Source organism: Saimiri boliviensis, chromosome 9 (genome assembly GCF_048565385.1).
Source record: "Saimiri boliviensis isolate mSaiBol1 chromosome 9, mSaiBol1.pri, whole genome shotgun sequence".
Taxonomy (NCBI): Eukaryota; Metazoa; Chordata; class Mammalia; order Primates; family Cebidae; genus Saimiri; species Saimiri boliviensis.
The window spans coordinates 36,688,442-36,712,213 of record NC_133457.1 but is presented as its reverse complement, the minus strand read 5'-3'; the positions used below and the strand labels follow the sequence as shown (position 1 = coordinate 36,712,213).

The following is a 23,772-nucleotide window of genomic DNA, read 5'->3' as shown; positions in this document are numbered from 1 at the left end:
CTAAGCATCGGTGCACAATGGGAAAAGCTTCAGCTCTGATATCAGATAAGCCTGCAATTGATTTTGAGCTCATTCACTAACCCTGTGACATTAGAAAACACGTATATTCTCTGACCTCTAGTTTTCTCTCATATGAAAAGGGAATCAGAATACCTACCTTTCTCAGTTGATATGAGAATTAAAGATAATACATGGGAAGAATATTGTATGCAGCAGGTGATAAATGAAGGATAGTCAATAGCAATATAAAGGCTAAAATTTTCATACATTCATTTTCCTCAACTGTTTCTAGGAAAGCAATGAGTTACTATATTGAACGAATAGTCTGACATATTTTTGTGGCTCCCAGTACCATCACTAAATCCAATGATTAGTGATAAAGATAATGAGATTTTTCAGTCAACAACGCCCTGCATGAAATTTTATTTATGGGACTGATTTTAGATAATTATTTAAACTTTCCAAGTACCATTTTTTTTCCATCTAAAAATGAAAATAACAGAAGTATCTCATAAAATTGCTTTGTCTAACATGATGCTACAGGTAAAGTTTTGCAGAGTACTAGAGCATAGTAAATGCTCAAGACATCTTCTATTAGATTGAATGCTATCCCCTTCAAGCTACCAATGACCATCACAGAACTGGAAAAAAACACCAGAAACTTCATATGAAACCAAAAGAGAGCTCGCATAGCCAAGACAATCCTAAGCAAAAAGAACAAAGCCGGAGGCATCACGGTACCAAAACAGAGATATAGACCAATGGAACAGAACAGAGGCCTTAGAGGCAATGCCACACATCTGCAAACTTCTGATCTTTGACAAACCTGACTAAAACAAGCAATGGGGAAAGAATTCTCTGTTTAATAAATGGTGTTGGGAAAACTGGCTAGCAGTGTGCAGAAAGCAGAAACTGGACCCGTTCCAGACACCTTACACTAAAATTAACTCCAGATGGATTAAATACTTAAACATAGGACCTAACCCCATAAAAAACCCTAGAAGAAAACCTAGACAAAACCATTCAGGACATAGGCATAGGCAAGGACTTCATGACCAAAACACCAAAAGCATTGGCAACAAAAGCCAAAATAGACAAATGGGACCTAATTAAACTCCAGAGCTTCTGTACAGCAAAAGAAACAATCATTAGAATGAACCAGCAATCAACAGAATGGGAAAAATTTTTGCAATCTACCCATCTGACAAAGGGCTAATATCCAGAATCTACAAAGAACTAAAACAGATTTACAAGAAAAAAAACAAACAAGCCCATTCAAAAGTGGGTGAAGGATATGAAGAGACACTTTTCAAAAGAAGACATATATGAAGCCAACAAACATATGAAAAAATGCTCATCATCACTGATTATTAGAGAAATGCAAATCAAAACCACATTGAGATACCACCTCACACCAGTTAGAATGGCGATCATTAAAAAATCCGGAGACAACAGATGCTGGAGAGGATGCGGAGAAATAGGAACACTTTTACACTGTTGGTGGGAGTGTAAATTAATTCAACCATTGTGGAAGACAGTGTGGCACTTCCTCAAGGACCTAGAAATAGGAATTCCATTTGACCCAGTAATCTCATTACTGGGTATATACCCAAAGGATTATAAATCATTCTACTATAAATACACATGCACACATATGTTCATAGCAGCACTGTTTACAATAGCAAAGACCTGGAATCAACCCAAATGCCCATCAATGATAAACTGGACAAGGAAAATGTGGCACATATACACCATGGAATATTATGTAGCCATAAAAAATGATGAGTTTGTGTCCTTTGTAGGGACATAGATGAATCTGAAAACCATCATTCTCAGCAAACTGACATAAGAACAGAAAACCAAACACTGTATGTTCTCACTCATAGGTGGGTGTTGAACAATGAGAACACATGGACACAGGGAGGGGAGCATCACACACTGGGGTCTGTTGGGAGGGGTAAGGGAAAGACAGTGGGAGGGTGGGGAAGTTGAGGAGGGATAACATGGGGAGAAATGCCAGATGTAGATGACGGGGGGATGGAGACAGCAAACAACATTGCCATGTGTGTACATATGCAATAATCCTGCATTTTCTGCACATGTACCCCAGAACCTAAAGTACAATTAAAAAAAATTAATAAAAAAGACATCCTCTAAGCCAATTGTTCATACGATGTAAGAATGCCCTCAGCAACAACCAGAACAAGGAGTTATTTACACTCTCTAAAGACTTTCAGCTCTCCCTAACTCGAGTTTTTAAAAGTTAACCTAACATTATACTTAATAAAAGCAATGGATCTCAAATTCAGCCTGCTCATTTTGATATCTAGACCAAGTAATTCATTATCTCTGTCTCAGATTTCTCATCTGTAAAATGGGAGTGACTAATGGTACCCAACTTCTTTTAGGTGTTAAAATAATTAAATCAGATAATACATTAAAAGCCCCTACCACATTTTCAATCACATGGGTGTTCAATAAAGACATACTTATTTTAATTTGGAGACCAAGTTATTGGAATTTCCTTTTATATATCTACTTGTCTCCTTTTACATGTCTGAACATTTTCTTTAAAAAAATGTTGGGATTTTCAAAGAAATCACAAAGCAAATTAGAAAATACCTGCATTAAATGAAAAGTAAAACACAACAAAATAGATAGAATGTAACAAAACTAGTGCTTAACGGTTAGTCTATAGTTGTAAACACCTACATTAGAAAAGAAGATCTCAGATAAATAAACCTAAACCTCTACCTTAAGAAACGAGGTAAGGCAGGCTGGGCGCAGTGGCTCATGCCTATAATCCCAGCACTTTGGGAGGTCTAGGCGGCAGATCACCAGAGGTTAGGAGTTCGAGACCAGCCAGCCAACATGGTGAAACTCCATCTTTATTAAAAGGACAAAAATCAGCTGGGTGTGGTGGTGGGCACCTGTAATCTCAGCTATTCAGGAGGCTGAGGTGGGAGAATCGCTTGAACCCAGGAGGCAGAGGTTGCAGTGAGCCGGGATCGGTATTTGCACCCCAGCCTGGGAGACAAGAGTGAGATTCTTTCTCAAACAAACAACAGAAACTAGGTAAGACAGCCAAATTAATTAAAAATGAGAAAAAGAAAGGAAATAATAAAGACTATTATGGGGAAAAAAATCAGTAAACGGTGAAAAAAAATTTAATGGCATATTTATGTATGTCAGTGGCGTTTGAACCAGATCTACTCCATCTTGAATAGGTGCCAGTAAAACAAGGCTGAGAACTCCTGGGCTGCATTACCAAAGGGTTAGGCATTCTAAGTCACAGGATAAGACAGGAGGTCAGCACAAGATACAGGGCACAAAGCCCTTGCTGATAGAACAGCAGGAGATAAAGAAAATGGCCAAATCCCACCAAAACACCAAGATGGTGATGAAAGTGACCTCGGGTCATCCTCACTGCTCATTATACTCTAATTATAATGCATTAGTATGCTAAAAGACACTCCCCCCAGCACCAGGACAGGTTACAAATGCCGTCACAACATCAAGAAATTACCCTATATGGTCTAAAAAGGGAAGGAACCCTCAGTTCCAGGAATTCCCCAACCCTTTCCCAGAAAACTCATGAATAATCCATTTTCGTTTGTTTAGCATATAATCAAGAAATAACCATGAAAATAGCCAACCTGCAGCCCTTGGGGCCTCTGTGCCTAAGGAGCTGCCATTCTTTTTATTCCTTTACTTTCTTAATAAACTTGCTTTCATTTTAAGGACTTACCCTGAAATCTTCCTTGCATGAGATCTAAGGACCATCTCTTGGGGTCAGAATTGAGACGTCTTTCTGGTAACAGGGTGACATCAATGAAAATGATGAATTAAAGATTTCTGAAAGCCGTTCCCTCCATAAAATCAGCAACAAAATCCCTGGGAAAAAAAAAAAAAAGGAAGGTAAGTATCAACTTTTCAAAACTTTGAAAGTTAGTGAAAGCTTTGCAGAAATGGGTCATATTTAGTCAAAAAAATGAATGACTATAAGTAAGACTGGTGAGATTTGTGATGTTTTAACTTACACTCGTCCCTCTCCAACTTCCCAGCTCAGTGGTAGTCCTCAGTATGTCAGCTCACACTGCCAGTACTATAGGGAGAACTATCAATCTTATTATTTGAATTCACTCAAACTCACCTGTTAAACGCCTCTCCATTTGTGGGTGGAGTACATCACAGAGCTTTCTCAAGTGTTTCTACATCTCTAATGGGTCAAAGAAATCACAAAGCAAATTAGAAAATACCTGCGTTGAATAAAAAGTAAAACACAACAAAATAGAATGTAACAAAACTCGTGCTTAACGGTTAGTCTATAGTTGTAAACACCTACATTAGAAAAGAAGATCTCAGATAAATAAACCTAAACCTCTACCTTAAGAAACTAGGTAAGGCAGGCTGGGCGCAGTGGCTCATGCCTATAATCCCAGCACTTTGGGAGGTCTAGGCAGGCAGATCACCAGAGGTTAGGAGTTCGAGACCAGCCAGCCAACATGGTGAAACCCCATCTTTATTAAAAGGACAAAAATCAGCTGGGTGTGGTGGTGGGCACCTGTAATCTCAGCTATTCAGGAGGCTGAGGTGGGAGAATCGCTTGAACCCAGGAGGCAGAGGTTGCAGTGAGCCGGGATCGGTATTTGCACTCCAGCCTGGGAGACAAGAGTGAGACTCCTTCTCAAAAAACAAACAGAAACTAGATAAGACAGCCAAATTAATTAAAAATGAGAAAAAGAAAGGAAATAATATAATTAAGACTATTATGGGGAAAAAATCAGTAAACGGTGAAAAAAATTTTAATGGCATATTTATTTTTGGCACAGTATGAGCAAAACAAATGGTTGACTAAATGTGATTTAATCTTCCACTTTTCACCTATTTTGGCACCATCCAGAGACATCCATAATGAACGTAAAGCAACAGGATTAAACAGGTCATAAAGGACGGCAAAAGTCTTGCCTTTTTGCCCCAGCTGGAATGAATTTTGCCTCTAAGTACAAGTCACTTGCATTTCCGATTTAAGCACACCTGCATCACAGTTTGGGATAAATGGCTTACAATAGATGTACTGGGATATGTTCCTTGTCCATCTTCATTGCCTTGTGGGAAAAGATTACAAAAATATTGTTGGTAAGTTACTTCTTTCAAATTATTTAAAATAATTTCACAAGAGTAATTGCTACTGTTATAGTTTCATAGGTGTTCTTATGCAAATTTTAAATTCATGCTAATAATATATTATGAAGTTGCTTTCATTTGTATATTTTCACCTTATTAAGTACTCATAACTGCATGATCTCACAGTGATGTCACAACATTGGACTTTCACAAAGTATGCAAAAAAACTTCCACAAACTATTTCGTGTAACTATTATGAGCCACAGAAGCAGAGAACAAATATGTCATCTCTTTATTCTTTAATTAATAATTCTTTAATTAATCATGCAAATTCATCTTGACTTATTAGCAGAAATCTTATTACTTCTCACCCCGGCTTATTTCCATCTGCCCTTTAACTCTTCAGGGATCCCAGAGGTTATCTCATTCTAAAGGTAAATAAACTTTCTCCTGACATCAGGAGTAGAAAAATTTGGAGCCTGGTATAAGTAATATTGCTGTCATTGTTGAAGCAGAAACCTGTACAGCCCTTCAGAAATTTTTCTATCTGATAATACGAGGTCCATATACCTACACAATTTCTAATGTAGTACCACTCATAGGCTCCAAATTATAACTTTTTTAGTTCACATGCACATGTGTAGTTAGTATTACTCAAAACAAATCTCTTGCTGGATATTTGGATTTACAGCACTACTAGAGTTGTCAAAGTTAAACCTATTCTTTTCCCCTAGCAACTCAGGTTACTCAAGCTTAGATTTTCTGCTTCCCAAAGGTGATGTTATTCCGAGAATCTCATTAAACTTGCCTGCTACCAAAACTGGTTGAAGGTCAAGTAAATCTGCCTAACACTAACATTTAAAAAATAAAGAAAACCTATTCCTGAGACTGCTCAAGTTCTTGGTTATATATTTTAGAAGGTAGAAACTAGCAAGCATATGGGCCAACACAATACCATTTATAAAGTGACTATGAATTAAAATGTTAATTACACAGCACCTGCAAGAATTTTAAATAAAATAATATTTTTATCTGTAATGAGAGAAGGGGAACGTACTCTGTATTTGCTTCCAAGTAGATGCTGGGGTTCTTAGACAAAGTCCCCCTCTTGTTTCTCAGTTAGCAATTTGACATACCAGAAATCACAGGAGCTGTGGCCTTGCTCATGTCACAAAAGGGACAATAAAGAGCTGGTCTCTGTACCCCAGGCCATTTAAAAGATTCCTAAATAAGAAGTTCTGTTACAGATTAACTGAAATCTCAATGCGCAGACCAAAGAAACTGTGATATTTTAAAGATCTCTTTAAAAAGGGAGCCCTTTATTAAAAATTTATGCCTTAGCAGGTACTGTCTACACTCTAGAAATATATCATCCAAGAACTTAAAAGCTATCAAGAACAAGTTTTTCATTCAAGGTTTTGCATTTATAGGTTTTAAACATATCTCTCATACTTTGTTGTCCCATCTCCAAATTTATTCATTCAAAATAAATGAGCTTAGAATAAACTATATATGTGGAAATATAAAGATAAAATGGACTTGCCCTTAAGAAATTCACATTTTAGTAGATGTGTCAACAAATGACTAGAAAGCTATATAACATGTACTTCAATGGAACTATGAACAGAGTGCATGAGAAACACAGAGAGTGACTAACTACCAGCAAGAAAGTGTCAGATGGGAGATGGGAATTGAGCTGGTTCTCAGAAACGTGTGAGCATGATTGGGCTCCCCATCTGCCACTCTACTAATTATCAGCGTTGATTTGTTAGATTGCGTGTGGCTCTGCACTGTCCGCTTCTTCCCACAAATCTCCCCAATAAACATCAGCAGCTTTTCTGTAGAAGAGATTAACATCCTTAAATAAAGGAAGATGTTTTTTGAAATGATAATAGATTAATACCTGTGTTTCTACATTGGAAAATTCTCTAAATATTCATTTGAAAGTTGTATTGAATCATTCTTCAGGTGAAGAAGAAACAGATGGCCATTTTAAGTAGAGAGAAATAGGTATTTCTCTTAAAGATTATACAGAGAGGTAATAATGGACAAAATACTTCCACTGAGCTTGGTAATAGAGAGCCCTGCATAACCCTTAAGGGTGAAGGAGACGGATTGTAGGCTAAGTATAGAAAGATGGGTTGTCAGGTCCTTCTGTGTATAGGCAATGGGAGCAAAACAGATTTTATTTAAGGGAGATATGCAGTTAAGTTTGATTTTTACAGAGATAATCATCTGGGCAATGTGTGAGATGGACAAAAATAAGAAGGGATAGTGATTACAGTAGTTAGGAAAGTGTTGCAATGAGGCAAGGGAAAATAGGGACATTGGCCAGATCATAGCAATATTAACATAAAAAGGCACTGGGTTTGAAACTCTGGACTGAATGACACAGGACTTGGCAACTGATTCACTGACGGTGGGGAGATAATGGGGAGTCTATCCCAGACAAGCTGGTGGCTATTAATCCAGGATACTAAGTGAAAGATAAAGCATAGATTGTCAAGGATGATGGGGACCATAGTGTCAGGCACAGAAAGTGTTAGGTTTTAGGGGCAAGAGTGAGACCTGATGGTAAACAGTAGGAAATTTGAAAATGTGAACTGGAGCTTTATGGAAAATTTGGAACTAGAAATCCAAGTGTAAGAAGGCACCAGTATTAAAAGGGAGCCACAGTTATGGCTGTTTAAGAGAAAACAGAAAAGGAATTTAGAATGAGACAAGTAGAAGAGCCAGAATAAAACATGGGGAACAACATTTACCTGGTGGCAGAGAAAGAAAATCCACTGAAGGGAATGAAAAATATCTAGTTAGAGAACTAAGAAAATATAACTTCCCTTTAAAGTTATGTTATTTATGAATTAAATTATTTTACAACATTTATTATACACTTTATGCCATTTTCTCATGAGGGCTGGAAATAAAATTATGCATAAAGCAAACACGTTTACTGCTTATATAAGGCTTACTACATATGTGTCTGAAAGAGAATGATGAGTTCACATTTGGATAGTCTTAAGTTGTGTACAAAATGGAAAGATTTTTATTAAGATATATAAAGACAGGATAAAAAATCTATTTCTTAAGAGACAAAAGAAGAGAAAAGAATGAGGAAGAACTTTATAAAGGAAAGAATACAGAAATAGAGGAAGAACCAGGATAAATTGGTCCCCATAATATGAAGGAATTAAAACTCTTTGTCAAATAGTGTGTTAATGAAAACACATTATCAGTGGGAATTGCTAAAGTGGAGGTTATTGGTAACTTTAGAGAGCAGCTATGATAAAGAGAAAGCAAAAATGCAGATTATTGAGTTGAAGGAGAATAGAGAAACATGGCAATTGGACGTAAGTATTTGTTTCCATACCTTTCTGAAGGTATGTTAAAGAGGTTTTTAAAGAGGTATAAACCCACAGAGAATGAGAGTATACGTGAGAATGATAGCATCAATATTTGGTGACTAGAAAAATTCAGATGAACGGTAATAATTAGCTCATCAGACAGTTGACACCAAACCTGCTGGATACATAGAAGTTTAAAAGCTGATGTGGTCCCTAGGTTTGACTACAACTCCATTAAAAAAAAAAAAAAGCAGAAGAGACATGGTACACAATACAACATAGGGATGCACCAGCAAAATAAAAAATGTGGATAATTCTGTAAAAAAAAATCTTGTTCCCTCAGTAAACAAATATCAATAAACAAAATTAATGTAGAAGAAATTGTTATAGATAAAGAGAGAATTAACAGATACATGTGAAATTTGGATTCAGATTTGGACAAAATTTCAAACTCAGGAGATAATTAGGGAAATTTGAACACTGACTACTAAGTATTTTGTGATTTTTAAAAAAACTTTTGTAGATGTGTAATTGGTACTGTGTAAATGTTTCTCAAAGAGTTTATCTTCTACAGCAACATAGTGAAGTGTTTCTGAGTGAACGAGTTTGTGATTCCTTTAAAGTAATCCAGTAGTTTCGGTGGTGGGGTAGGGCAAAGACTGGGATTTGGAGAATATAAATCAAAGAAAATTGGTTGTTTATTGATGATTATTAAAACAGGGTGCTTTGGATGGGTATTTGATATTTTTCTCATTATAGTTGTCATTGATATTTTTATAATGAGATTTTAAGAAAGAATCAAAATATGAAATATACTGATAAAAATTAAGAGATGAGAAATTAATTGGGTCATTACTCTTTTGTCAGAAAGATCACTCTAAATATACTGGAGAAGCTTAATAATAGAAGGAACAAAAAACAGTGACAAAGTATAGGTTTGCTTATTTATTCATTTACGTAGTATTTACTGATGTTCAGGTAATATACTAGATAGGAAGAATACAACAAAATAACCACAGTTTATGAGAAAGCATATAATATGGAGAAATATGTCCTTTACAGTTATTGCAATTAGAAAATATAGTAAGGCACTGAGTGTGAAACATTAAAAAATGTCAATGTAGAATCTGGAACTGTTCTATCTAATATGGTACACACTAGCCATATTTGGCTATGAACATCTGAATGTGGCTAGCAAAAAACTTAACATTTCATTTTATTTCATTTACTAATTTATTCAAATTTTAAAACTTCAGTAGTGTAATTTTAAAATTTAAGGAGTACTTTTTGTGTATAGCACTTCATTATTCTGATAGAGCTATATTTCACTTTATTGCATCATGTGAGATGTTATTGTATTTTACTGCACATGTTGGCAACATTCATCACTTCTAGTATTACACATAAGCTGTTCACCAATCTAGTTGGTGTCTATGGATTGATTCAGTTTGAATGATATTTTTCTATGTACTGATTTAAGATTGCAGTGTTTTTCTTTGAATATTTTATGCAGACAGCAGCAGTTACAGCAATACTTATGTAAATTATAATTGATAAATGGATTAAAACATGTATTATTATTTTATAATTAATTTAAGCAAATTTTTTTTTAGTTTGAAAAAATATGCTAAGTAAAATGTAATGCACTATAAAGCATATTTTCATGATAAAAACTCTCAACATATTAGGTATAGGAGTAGCGTAACTCAACATAATTAAGGCCATAAATGAGAAGCCCACAGTTAACATTATACTCAATGGTAAAAACCTGAAACCTCTTTCTCTAAGATCAGGAACAAGATCAGGATGCCCACTCCTGTCACTTCTATGCAACATAATACAGCAAGTCATAGCCACAGTAATTAGGCAAGAGAAAGAAATTAAAGGCATCTAAATCAAAAGAAAATAATTAACTTGTCTTTGTAGACAATACAGTCTTACTATCTAGAGCTCTAATGACACCAACTAAAAACTATTAGAACTAATTTAAAGTCTGTAAAGTTGCAGGATGCAAAAATAAACATACAAAAATCAGTAGAGTTTCCATACACTAACTGAACTTTCCAAAAAGAAATTAGAAAAACCAACTTACAATAGCTTTAAAAAACCCCAAAACAAAACAAAAACATAAAATACTTAGGAATAAATTTAACCAAGGAGGTGAAGTGTCTATACATCAAATCTATAAAACATCAGTGAAAGAAATTGAAGAAGACACAAATACAGACAGAAAAATATTCTATGTTCATGCATTGAAAAAAATTAATATTGTTAATATATTTCACTATACAATAAAATTTATAGATTCAATGCAATCTCTATCAAAATTCAAGTCACATTTTTCACAGAAATTGGAAGAAAACCCTAAAATTCACACAAGATACTAGAAGCCAAAGTTCTTTTTGTTTTTCTTGAACAAAAAGAACAAAGCCAGAGGCATTATACTACCTGACTTGAAAAATCTACTACAAAGCTATAGTCATTGAAACAGCATGGTATTGGCCTAAAAACAGAAATATAGACCAATGAAACAGAATATGGAGCCTAGAAATAAATTCATCCATTTGCCATCAATTGATTTTTGACAACTATGCAAAGATTACACAATGCAGAAAGGGCAGTCTCTTCAATAAATGGTGTTGGCAGAACTGGATATGTATATGTAGAAGAATAAAATTGGATCTTTATCTCACACCATGTATAAAAATAAACTCAAATTGGATAAAAGATTTAAACCATAAGACTTTAAACTGTAAAACTACTAAAATAAAACAACGTGAAATAAAATGGACAAATAAGTTTACGTTAAAACAAAGGTACTACACAATTGAAAAACTAAACAGAATGAAGAGACAACTTACAGAATGGAAAAAATATTTGCACACCATATATCTAATAGAGTTTATATGCAAAACATGAAGAGTTCTCAAAGATCTTAAAATATAGCTATCACTCAATCCAGCAAACACACTTCTTGGGTATATACTCAATGGAAAATTGCTGATTCAATCAAAAAGACACATGCATCCATATATTTATTGCAATTCCATAAATTGTGCAATGCATAATATCAAAGACCTGGAATCCACTTAGGCACTCATCAACAGTGAACTGGATAAAGAAAACGTGGTACATATACACCATGGAGTACAATAAAGCCATAAAAAGAACAAAGGCATATCCTTTTCAGCAACATGGTTGGAGCTGCAGGACATTATTCTAAGTGAACTACTGCAAAAACAGGAAACTAAATATTGCATGTTCTCACTTGTAAGTGGGACTTATATATTTAATACACATGAACATAAAAATGGGAATAACAGACACTGGGGACCATTAGACAAGGTAAGAAAGGACGCATGCATGCCTTGAAGATCCACCTGTTGAATGGTATGCTCACTGTCTGAATGATGGGATCATTGTAACCCCAAGCATCAGCATAATGCAATTTTCTCATGCAACAAACCTGCATGTGTAGTCTTTAACCTATAATAAAATTATAAATTATGAAAATAAATTTACAAATAAATAAACATTAATAATATATGTATCTACATATACCACAAAAATAAGAATCTTAAAGAATTCAATAGCAAAAAATCTAATTAAAAACTGGCAAAGGATCTTAATAGATGTTTCTCAAAAGAAGACATAAATATGGCCAACAGGTATAAGAAAAAATGCTTAAAATCACTAATCATCAGGGAAAGAAATTCAAATCAAAACCAAATGAAACATTACGTGATACCTTTTAGAACGATTATAATCGGAAAAACAAAAGATAACAAGTATTAGGATGTGAAGGAAAGGGAATTCTTGTATACTGTTGCTGGAAATGTAAATTAGTATGGCTACTATGGAAAACTGTTACGAAGACTTGTTAAAAAATTTAAAAAACAGAATACCATGTGATCTAGACATTTCGTTTCTAGTTACATAGCCAAAGAAAGGAAACCTATCTGTAGAGAAAGCTGAAATCTTATGCCCATTGTGGCATTATTATAGAATCAACCTAAGTGTCTATCAATGGATAAATGGATAGTGAAAATGTTTTATACACACGCGCGCGCACACACACACACACACACACACACGCACACACGATTATTCAGCCTTAAAAAGAAGGAAATTCTGTCATTTATAACATGGATAAATATAGGATATCCATTGTACAACATGGTGATTATAGTCAATAGCAACATACTTATACTTGAAAATCCTAAGAGAATGGATTTTAAGTGTACTTGCCACAAATAAATGATGTTTCTGAGGCACTGCATACGTTAAATTGATGTAGCCATTCCAGAATGTATACGTATTTCAAAACATCTTGTTCACACCAAATATACACAAGTTTTATCTGTCAATTAAAAAAATAAGATGAAAGAGGACTAAAGCCCTGCACAATTCTAAAGTAACAAAACTTACTGGGGGATGGGGTTAGTTTATCTAATTTTAAAATTTAAAGCTATTATCTAATTAATAATTTTGTCTTTTAGGAAGGTTATTATGTGAAGTGTAATGGCATCAAAATATTGTTAAAATCTACATAGTGGCACATCATGAGCACTAAAGACTATACATTTTATCAGTCTTTTGCCTTTCATGGTCTGCCCCTCAATCTCAGGAGACTTAATTGGTCTTACATGATTTATTCCATAACATACTCTGATTCCTCTTCAGAAAAAATAAATAAGTTGCTGCAGCAGAACAAAATGGAGAAGTTATTTGATTTACAAAAACAATCTTGGAAATAATAAAGAGAGCACTATCAAGTAGACATAGTAAATTTGATAATAAATCATATCTAACCAGCAAAAAAGAGAATTGAATGAATTAATCACCTAAAATAAAAATTAAATGTCAAAAAATTATGAATGAATTTAAACAAGAGCTAAGATTATAATATTGGTGAGGTATAAAACAGCTTAGATTCTTATGCATGCTCAAAAAGTCCATTTTAGATAAAGAGAAGGAAATAAATTATTATTTCAATTATGAAAATTAAGTTAGCAAGTCATGAAGGAAAAGATTTTAAAAGTTAAAATTGAAAGTTAAGGTACAAAACAATTCCTATTGTACACCTTTCTAACAGTATCAAATATCAGTTCATTATAAATTTTAAATATTGCAAATAATTGATTTGCTTTACAAAGAATTACAATATAAAACATAATGCCCAATTAAGTAGTGGGCATATTTTGTTTCAATGGACCTTTATAAGTCAATGTCGTTAACTTGCAACATAAAATATCAACCTCAGGGCATAGATGCTTTTGAATATTTTACATCTTTAAAGAATGATTTCAGATAGGTATATATTTTTTAAAAAAATCACAGTAAACGGTGCTCTATGTGAGGTCAAAAACCCAGACTAAGTAAAATTTTAAAACAAGAGATTGATAGCTTCCCTACTGCTTTGTTCCACTACATGATACACGTTGAAAATCTTTATGCTCTGGTTTTAGAAATAAGCTATAAAATGTGTCATACATACATAAATCATAACCAGTTTTTGGAACTATTGAAAGAAATAAAAGACAACGTATCTAATAATGTTAAGTTCTTTGCCAGTGCTCATTGGTTGAGCCATAAGTTTTAGAAATATATAATGTACTGTAACTCCAATTCTAAATTTTCTTGAAATAATAACGTACTTAACAAATATTCAGTAATCAAATAAAAATGGAAATATAATGTAGGACTTTTTTGTATTGCATATGAACAAGCAAAATTTAAACTTTCAAAAAGAAAGACCTTATCTGTGAGCAGACTAGAGAGGTACTAACATTTGTTTTGAAATGAAAACGTTTAAAAATGCAATAGTATTGATATATATTTTTCTAATGTGAATCAAGTTGCAAACTGTGCTATGTAAACTAGCTGTAACACTGTAAGGAAAAATTTGAAAATGTTTTGTTCATATTGTCAAATTTGGAATTGCCCTTTGATTTATCCAGCTTTCCTCTGAGCTTAATATTAGTAACTCCAAGCTGACACAGTTAATGAATTTCTTTAACTTGGATAAAGTTTTAAAACTGATATGCTTTTTTTGTTATAAAATATTAACATTCTTTGTCATCATAGCTATGAATATTAAAGGAAAATTATCTCTGGTATTCAGTTCAATTATTGAAAAACTTTTATTTATGTTTGGAATGACTTGAGTATGTAAATCTAATAATTCCACTACAAATTTTATGAAATCTAAATAGAAATCAAGCAAATCCAATGAAAATCTAGCATCTGAATTCAGACGGGCTGGAGGTATAAAATATCCACTAGATTATAAAGATTGAGTACCATGAAAAAAATTAAATATCTCAATAATTTTTATATTGGCTACATCTTGAGACAACATTTTAAACTTATTTGGTTAAATAAAATATACAATCAATGTTTGTTATACCTGTATTTTTTAAATTGCTTAATGTAAGTATTAGAAAATGCAAAAGTAAACATATGACTCATATTATCAATTTATACTGAATGGTCCTGATTTAGGAAAATGCATATTGTTAAACACATATAGCAAGACAAAACAAAATAATAGAAAAACACACCAATATTTAATAGCTTATATCAAAAATAGTTAAGAATCATCTATACTTAAAAGAATATTTTTGTATAAACAGAGCTGAGAGGAAAATAAGAAAGAGAAGAAAGCTAAACTGTTTTAGATAAGAAATAGAAACTTGGAAAGGGATGAAGAACAGAGAAGAGACAGAAAGGTAGAGCACGGGCTAGAAACTATGGTCACAAACATTTCAGAGACTCTAAAAAACACACTACTACTACTACTATGTCTTTGACATGAATATTTAACATGAAAAGCACACACTCAGCATTACAAAAAAACTCCAGTAAATTCTATTTTATATATTAACACTTTACATGAGTTATGTTTCAGGATAAATCAAAGAAGATTGGCTGTGTTCCGCATCTATACCAACAGTGTGTACCTGAGCTGCCATAAGTGGGATAAAAGGTGGCTTCTTCCTAATTTCAGAGGATGTCACAGAGCAGAATCAGAATTAACTAGATAAAAGAAACGCAAGCACTGTTTCCTCTCTACCCAAGAATGCATAAAGAAATCAAAAAGGGTATGGAGCCTCCAACACACATAGTCTAAATTCACAAAACTTTGTTTGCTTCAAGAAAAACAGTAACTCAGTTAACTTCTGTTACACATTTCTAGCTAGTTGTTTTTCCATATACAAATTTCCCTGAGTTTCATGGTGACATTAGTTGCGAATATTTTTACTTATCATTGACTTATTTGACCTAAGGCTGAACATATCCCAGAAAACATCTTTCCTGGAAACCAACTCTAGAAAAACAGTTGAGTGAGAATTTAGAAATAGAAAGTTAGAATAGAAATTGAGAAGATTAGATTTACTTACTATAATAAAGATTGTTAGTTTTCCCATAAAATATATTCTTCTTTGCCTCTCCTAACATTGGTATCTTCAATTTCAAGCAGGTACATGATAAGTCATGATAATGAGTACAATTTCTCTTCAACCTACCTCAGAGCAAGCTGTGGACATCACTAAATTCTGGCTATTGAGGTGTGAGCAGAAGCCATGTGTGTACTTTCTAGGACATGTCCTTGCCTTCCCATTGTGCTTTTCTCACAGGCTATCATACGGATTGTAGGTAACATTAGATTATGACATTACCCCGGAGATGGAAGAGGTTGAAGCTAGATCTGGTTCCCAATACTGCGAAAGATCTGAACAAACTCTGAGCCACTTACACCCATGTTGTTATATTTTCAAACTGTTTTATTGTTTAAGTAATTATTATTTTGCTTCTCTGTTAGCAGAGCTAATTTAATCCTGCCACACTAATAATACTCTATTTCTGAAACAAGTATAACAGTTTCTTTACTAATACCTGTATTTCTGGTCTTTTGGAAATTTTATATTCTACAATAAGACTTAGAAATTTGTAAGAATGCAGATGGGTGAGGGATGAATTACCAGGAATAAGGCACTTCTCTTAATGTGGCTGGAAAGATAAGTACATCACAAGATAGTCTGTAAAACTCTGTCCAAGAGAGGAAGTTTACTGAATATTTAATCTGTGAGCAGAAATTTTCTCTTGTGTAATCCACCTTACTAATATGTATTTGCTTGTATCTAGAGCTGTAATTCTGAAAACTACCTCATGCAACTCTTGGTGTCCGTCACCAAAACACTCCATAGCAATCCTAATTTCACTCTCCAACATTTTTATCTGACCTAAAGCCTCTCAAGGAAGGGGCTTGCTCAGGCTTTTAGCTTCTTGATATCCAGGCTTCATATTTCATATCAGCATGTCACACTAAGAGCTGAAAGGATGCAAAGTTCATTATTTTACATAATTATGAGCATTTGAAAATTACTGATTGAGTTAAAGCTATGCTTGCAAAGGGAAAGAAGGTAATTATTCACTACTGGGAAAAGCCTGCCATAGATGCAGTTCTCAAAATACAGCTATCATGAACTTTCTAGAATTTTAGAAAGAGAGATGGAGGACAGGATCAGGCAGGTTTCAACTAGTGAGTACTCTTCACTCATCCATCCATCCATCCATCCATCCATCCATCCATCCATCCATCCAAAATATTACTGAATGCCTCAAAAGCACCCAAAAAAATGCTTAGAAAATAGCAGCGAAAATATTCAAAGTCTGTTCCCTCATAACGATGATATTTCAGTGGAGGAGACAGACATTTAAAAAGCAATTACATAATTATCTAAATTACTTTTTACAAAGACTATAAAGAGAAGAAGTGTATGGCTTAACAGAGCCTACACAGTGACAGTTCAAGGTTGCGGAAGTCATAAAAGGCTTTCTAGAGGAAACAATGTTGGAGATGAGCTCTGAAGCAGGTATTAATTTTAAAAAGGAGGGAAAGGAAGAGCATTTCTGACAGAAGCAAAGTATGTTTGAAAGCCTCAAGTCTCAAAAGGGTATAAAGCTTTTAAGGAACTCAAGTTGGTTTGCACAGCTAGTGAGACAGCCAAATGCCTAGGCAGATAAAAAGGGGTCCCTGGAGAATTTCCCACCCACCCCACAGGGTTAATATCAGATGCTTTTGTGCAGATGAGGGAACCTGCCCAGGACTTGTCTGGGCATGCCTACAGCGGACTAAAGCCAGACTTGTGCACTGGGGGAAGTGGGTGGAGCTACGGAGAAATTACCCCTTATGTAGGGGATAAGCTAGCTCTCTTCAGCTCTGGTGAGGACCTGGGAATCACTCCTTGAGGTGAAGGGCCTGTTAGCGGGACTGGATCTTACTTTGCTGAGTGTTTATGCTTTTTTTCCTTTTCTCCCAATAAAGCCCTGCTCTACTCACCCTTTAATATATCTGGTGCCTAAATTTTCCTGGCCATGTGACAAGAACCTGGGTTTTAGCTGAACTAAGGAGGAAAGTTCTACCATATTAGCATCAGAAGCTATTGCAAGAGCTTCCTAGCTGGTTTTTCTGCTACTACTTGTTATTTAAGCAACTATCCCGGTTTTTCTGAGACCTAACAAGTTTTATCACTGAAAGTGCTGTGTCTCAGAAAACCCCTCATTCTGAAGGAAACTGGGATATCTGCTATGTACCCTCAGGACAACATGTGGAGTTACCCTTTAAAAAATATATCAACCATATCACTCTTCTAATCCAATCCTTCAGTGATTCCTGACTTCACTCGGTGAAAACTAACATCCTTAACAACGGTCTGCAAGACCCTGTTCAGTGTAGTCACTGTTTCCTCTGCTTGTCTGACTTCTATAACTTTCCTTCTCAATTTCTAGCCATTGTGACTTATGCTCTTTGAGCTGAGGAGTCCTTCTCATTTGGGATCTTTGAACTGGTATTTCCCTCTGGGACTCTCACCCTCTAGATATACACATGGCTCACAACTCATTTATTTCAGGGCTTTTCTCATACTTCAATTTCTCAATTATCCTCACTCTATAAGGATCCTTTCCTTAAACTTGATAGTCCTAAGACATATATTCTTTCTTTTGTCTAAAATCTTGATTAAATACAACACAACCAGGTTTTCCAAAATATCAGAACTATAGTACTAAAATGGCACATTTCAGTAATTCAGGCAGCCCCACACTATCACAATAAATAGCTTGCAAGGTGTGTGAAATTGGGGCCAAACAACCCATCGATGTCCTTATTTTCTGCTTCACTGATCGTCTTTAATCAGAACCCTTTGCCTAGTGTCTTGCCTCTTTTTTCACCCCTCTTGTATGTGTATTGTCAAATGCTGATGAGAGCTGACTTGAGTCAGCTCCAGCTCCTCATTCTCAGGGAATCTGCTTGAAAACTAAATGCTGGCTGAGATTGTGAGAGAATGGGCAGGCTAAACATTACCCCATGGATAGGGAAAATGGATGCCACCCATGAGTATAGAGTGGTTCTTCCAGCCCTTTCAGTTGGAAAGAGCATAGCTGGAATGTCCAGAAGACAGAAATATAACCTGAGAATACACAATATTTGAGTTAAATGTCATGGCTTTTGTTTTTCATTAATAGAGTAAGCTAAATTTAGAGAATAGCAGGTCTACTGCAACAAAAGGCTTGTGCCAACAACTGGCAATAAAACAAACAAACAAAAAAACCCTAGGTGTCAGTTTTGCATGGAATTCTGTCAAGTCTGTTCCACATGATTCCAGTTTATGAGCAGAAATTGCTCAATTTGGGGTGGAAAAAAATCTCAAGGCAGACGTAACATGGAAATATTACTCAGTGTTATTCAAGTAATTTCGAACACTCAAAAGACACCTGTACACTGGAAATCTTTCCTCAGGTTGTATCCTTCTTCTTTCACATGCTTCTGTGCTTGTCTTTTCTACAGTCTCAGACAATAGACCTATCATTGACCTCAGTGCTATCAGGGTAGCATGGGGGCAGTGTATAGAGCCCTGGAATAGTAGTCCACAGGATACAGATGCTGTGGTTGGCTCCTCCACTTAGCAAATACACGAATCTGTGCAAGGTACACATTCATAGATCCTAATTCTGGGACTAAATATTAGGCAGGTAAGTGATTTGCACCCATATTTTGTTTAAAAGAAAGCTAAATCCCACAGAGATTATTACTTGTTAAAGGCTACTTTTCCCAAAATGATTTGGAAAAAATCTGAAATGTTTTGTTTCTTTTTCTCTAAATAATATCTGCTTTACCTGCTTCATGAAAGATCATGGGAGGCATCTAGACAATGTTTTCGAAATATAAAGCATCATGCAAAATAAGTGGTACATGCAATGCTCTAGGTGGCTTCGAAAGCAGAAATATCTGTACTGAAAAATGAAAAAAAAAATGATTATTTATTTAGCATCTTAGTTCCCACCCACACTCCAAATTGCCATGGGCTAGGTAGAGTTGGCACTTTGAAGGTGACTCTTCTTCCTAGAGGTAGCCACAATTAACCACTTATCAGCGTAGATATAAAGGCTTGCTCTTCACCTACTCTAAACAGCAATCCCAGCCATTTTTATCTGTGGGACTGGCTAAAAATTGTGTTGAGATTACATCACAGCCAAAGATTTTATTCTGCATAATTCTGCTTCCTTCCTTTTTATTCCAAGAATATTGATCTTAAGAGCATTTCTTAATAAACTTACAATACATACATTATACATACATATATATATATATATATATATATATATATATATATATATGAGTCTCACTCTGTTGCCCAGGCTGGAGTGCAGTGGTGCTGTCTCTGCTCACTGCAACTTACATGCATTTTTACTTCAGAGCGCACTTTCTGGGAACCTGACCTGTGACACTGATATCTTTTTTCAGACAATGAGTGTGCTTTATAAACATTGCAATGGTTGAGTTGAAGTTTTGTATGTGAATGAAACTTAGTGTTTCTCTTCCACTCTTGAAGTTGTTTCCTACAAGGAGCTATGCACTTAAAGACAGTGACCAAATGAGGGAGTAGACAAGCACCCTGTAAGAATTGTGTGTTGGAGAACAGCTTACTCCAAAAGGCCTCAACAAGACATCTTGTGTCCTTCTCTCTTCCAAGTCCAAGGTCCTCAGGTCTGTGATGTACACTGAAATCTGGCTTACCCAGCTAGTCACAAATTCAGAGTGCACACAGAGATTCATTGCATTTTAATGTTATAAATGTAGCCAAATGAAACAGGGCCCACTGATCTTTTTTCCTACAAATCCTATTTTTAGGAAGAAGGAACTAAAGCTTAGAAGAATTAATCAAGTTATATAAAGTCACCCCCTTTTAATGAGTAGCAGAGGCAGAGTATGACTAAAGCTCTATCTGATGAAAATTCTTGCTGGATATTTCAGTAAGCAGTCATGAAAAGCTCTTTGTGCTTAAAGGCTGTGGCCTAATGTAGGTGCAAGAAAGTAAATCCTCATACTACAGTCAGTGAAAAAGATCCTAAGTCTGTTGCATTAAAAAAAAAACAAAAACAAAAACAAAACTGGCTTTGAGAAAAAAAGGGTGCTTGAGAGGCAGGTATGTCCTGGATTATTCAAAGAGGAGAAAAGTTGATATCAAATAGGAAAATTGATATACTTAAAAACAAAATAAAACTGCCATCTCTCCCACTATCCCACCCCAGTGAAATCTTAAACACCAGGATGGAGGAAAAATTGAAGGAGAAAAGAGAATGTTCATGCAAGAATGTGCCTTGTTAAAGCAGCCACCTTGCTAAAGCAGAGGTGAAAAGACTCAGAAACAGCAAAATGATCCCAGAACTATGTTTCTCTTCAAGCTGGGCTTAGGTGGTAAGAGATAGCTTTCTAGCGCCTCACAATGCCTTAGCCACAGAGTTTATTCATGATCTTCAGTGAGTTGTGCCACATCAACATGCAGCTAAAATCCCATCACATGTTCAGCTATGATAATGAATTGTTCTGCATAATGATTTTGCATGTCCATGCCCCCACTAATAGAACATCATATCGCTGCTTTGTTAATCTGATTGCAAATATTTTGTTGAGCTCTGCCAGATGTGGAGAATGGCTTCCTGAGCCCTGAGCTCTGATTAATCATATCCTGGGCTGTCAGATCTGTATCTTGAGCAGGAAGGAGGCATGTGTCTCTTATTACAGGTTATAAATGCAAACACTCTGTCTCTTGCTATTATCTAGTAACACTGGCCCAGAGGCTCCAGATCTTTCAGTGTTTCAAAGAAATCCAGAAATCCATATTTTTATAGTTCATAGGTTGGAAAGCCATATGTGGACCAAAGAAGATATGTCTGCATGTGGCATCCAACCCTGAGGCTACTTTACCTTTTAATGTATATAGTATACAATTGTTTATCATGTGCTTCCCTATTGGTTATGTCACCAGCAACTTGGAAGGTTGGTAAGATAAAGACCATTCCCTTTCTATTGGTAAGCAAAATTTAATTTACAGGGGTGAAGTGGTCTTTTTATAATTGCATGCCTAGCGAGTAGAAAAGACAAAATGCTGATCTAAGCCCTAGTACTTACAGCCATTCCAGCAACCCTAAAATTCTTATAAACTTCCTTCTATGTTATTACAACTTATTTCTCCTTTAATGTCATCTGTTCCCTGGTGATTGTTTCTGCTCTCTTGACCACTGCACATCTATGACATCTGCTCAGCTAAAGTTAGTGGCTCTATCTGTTGCTTGGTTCTAGACTTTGTGTTTGGCTAAAATTTACATTTTGTTTTTAAAATCTCAAATCCCCTGGGTTTTTACTTCTATCCTTGATCTTTACGGTTCAAGCCCAGCCCAGCTGATACTCAGCTAAAAATAACATTGTGTAACACATAGTTTATTATATAACTTAGTATTTAATAATCAATGCTAATTGAATACAGAAAAGTGAAATTTAAATGTGGATTACATAACTCACTGTTAGACAAACCCAGAAGAGGGGAGCCAAATTTCTTTATAATTTGACTCTTTACGTGTTTTTCTTTCCAATTCTGATAAGTTACCATAAATGCAAAAGGCCATTCTTTTTACTGTTTCTAGCTGCTTCAGCATCTCTGAGGTGGGAAACAGTATTGCTGCTTGAAAATGAAAGAATTAAATCTTCACTGGGCACCTCACTCTGTGGAAGGAACTTTACAGATTTTTTTCATGGAGTATCTAAAACTAAAGGAAATAGTGATACTTGGAAAATATCAGTCATAAGAAGATAGAGATGCTTCTGATTAACCTTAGTAATCAAATTACAGATTGTTTTCTTGAGTTTCAAAATTATGCCAGGCCTTCTACTAAGAACTATAAAGATGACATAATAACTTACAACAACTTCCAAGACAGGTTTTAGAATTTTAGTCTATCATAGTTAATTGGGACCCAGAAAACTCACAGAGTGCAGTGAATCCAGGATTTAAGCAAAGCCAAGTCAGAAAGATTCCTTACAGCATAGAGGCTCCAAGGATAACACCTACCATTCAGGTCACATAATTTCAGAAGGAACTGAACCAGCCCATAGTGAACCTTGATAAAAGTCCACAATAAACAGAGGTTTGAGGTTAAGTGCAGAAGTCTCATGTAGGAGAAGAAACTAATTGCTCCTGCTATGGCACAGACACCAAGTTGATCTTTGCTGAGAATAATGAATCTATTTCTATGGCCTCCATTTTATCCATGTGTTTATTTTTTCTTTATTCTTTTGGGAAGGGATAGGTTTTCCATCATTTTGTCTTCTTTTACTTTCTCTATTTTCCTTTTCTCAAAATATTCCTTTATAATGCTACAAGTTTATCCTGACTGAACATAAGAGAGATTCATGCCCATTCTACCCAAAGGGTTTTAGTGAGCCCGAAGAACAGGAAGCGTAGAGACATTATCAATTCCAAAGGAAGACCTGTGGTCCACTGGAAGGCAGGCACTGAAGAGACAGAATGAGAAGCAGCTGTGGTCAACTGAGTTCTTCCGTCCTATAGTTTCAGCTTTTTCCTTCCATTCATTCTTCTTACAAAGTGTAAAGTTTCATTCCTATGCTTTATCAAGAAATAGCCAAATAACCTCCTAAATTGCTTAGATTCCAAAGTTCAGAGGACATGGCAGACCTGTGTCACTTTTTCTCCTACTGTGTTTTGAAAAGGTCCCATTTTATGTTTTATTGTATAGCCAACGAAATGTGCAGGGAAAAAGCAACTTCAATAAAATCATAATTTATTCCTAAAAGACAACTCTGAACTTACCCTGCCTTAAATCACAGCAGTCTACAACTTCAAAAACCAAATGGAACAAACATACCCTCACAGGAACTTAAGAGTAATAAAAATATAGCAATTGAACCCCAGACTCCTCAGTCCTCAGAAAATAACTGTTT

General features: G+C 35.1%; 1 long non-coding RNA gene across 8 annotated transcripts in view; it reads right to left on the bottom strand.

Annotated features, from left to right (window-relative positions):
* The window catches only part of LOC141585622 (uncharacterized), a 998,130-nt gene that overhangs the window by 268,040 nt on the left and 706,318 nt on the right, over positions 1-23,772 (bottom strand). For all 8 annotated transcript variants that reach the window (XR_012519199.1, XR_012519201.1, XR_012519202.1 and 5 more), the window contains 4 exons: positions 12,717-12,828; positions 4,969-5,108; positions 4,154-4,219; positions 3,749-3,894 (listed from right to left, as the gene is read on the bottom strand). This is a non-coding gene — a long non-coding RNA (uncharacterized LOC141585622). The remainder of the gene's footprint in view (positions 1-3,748; positions 3,895-4,153; positions 4,220-4,968; positions 5,109-12,716; positions 12,829-23,772) is intronic.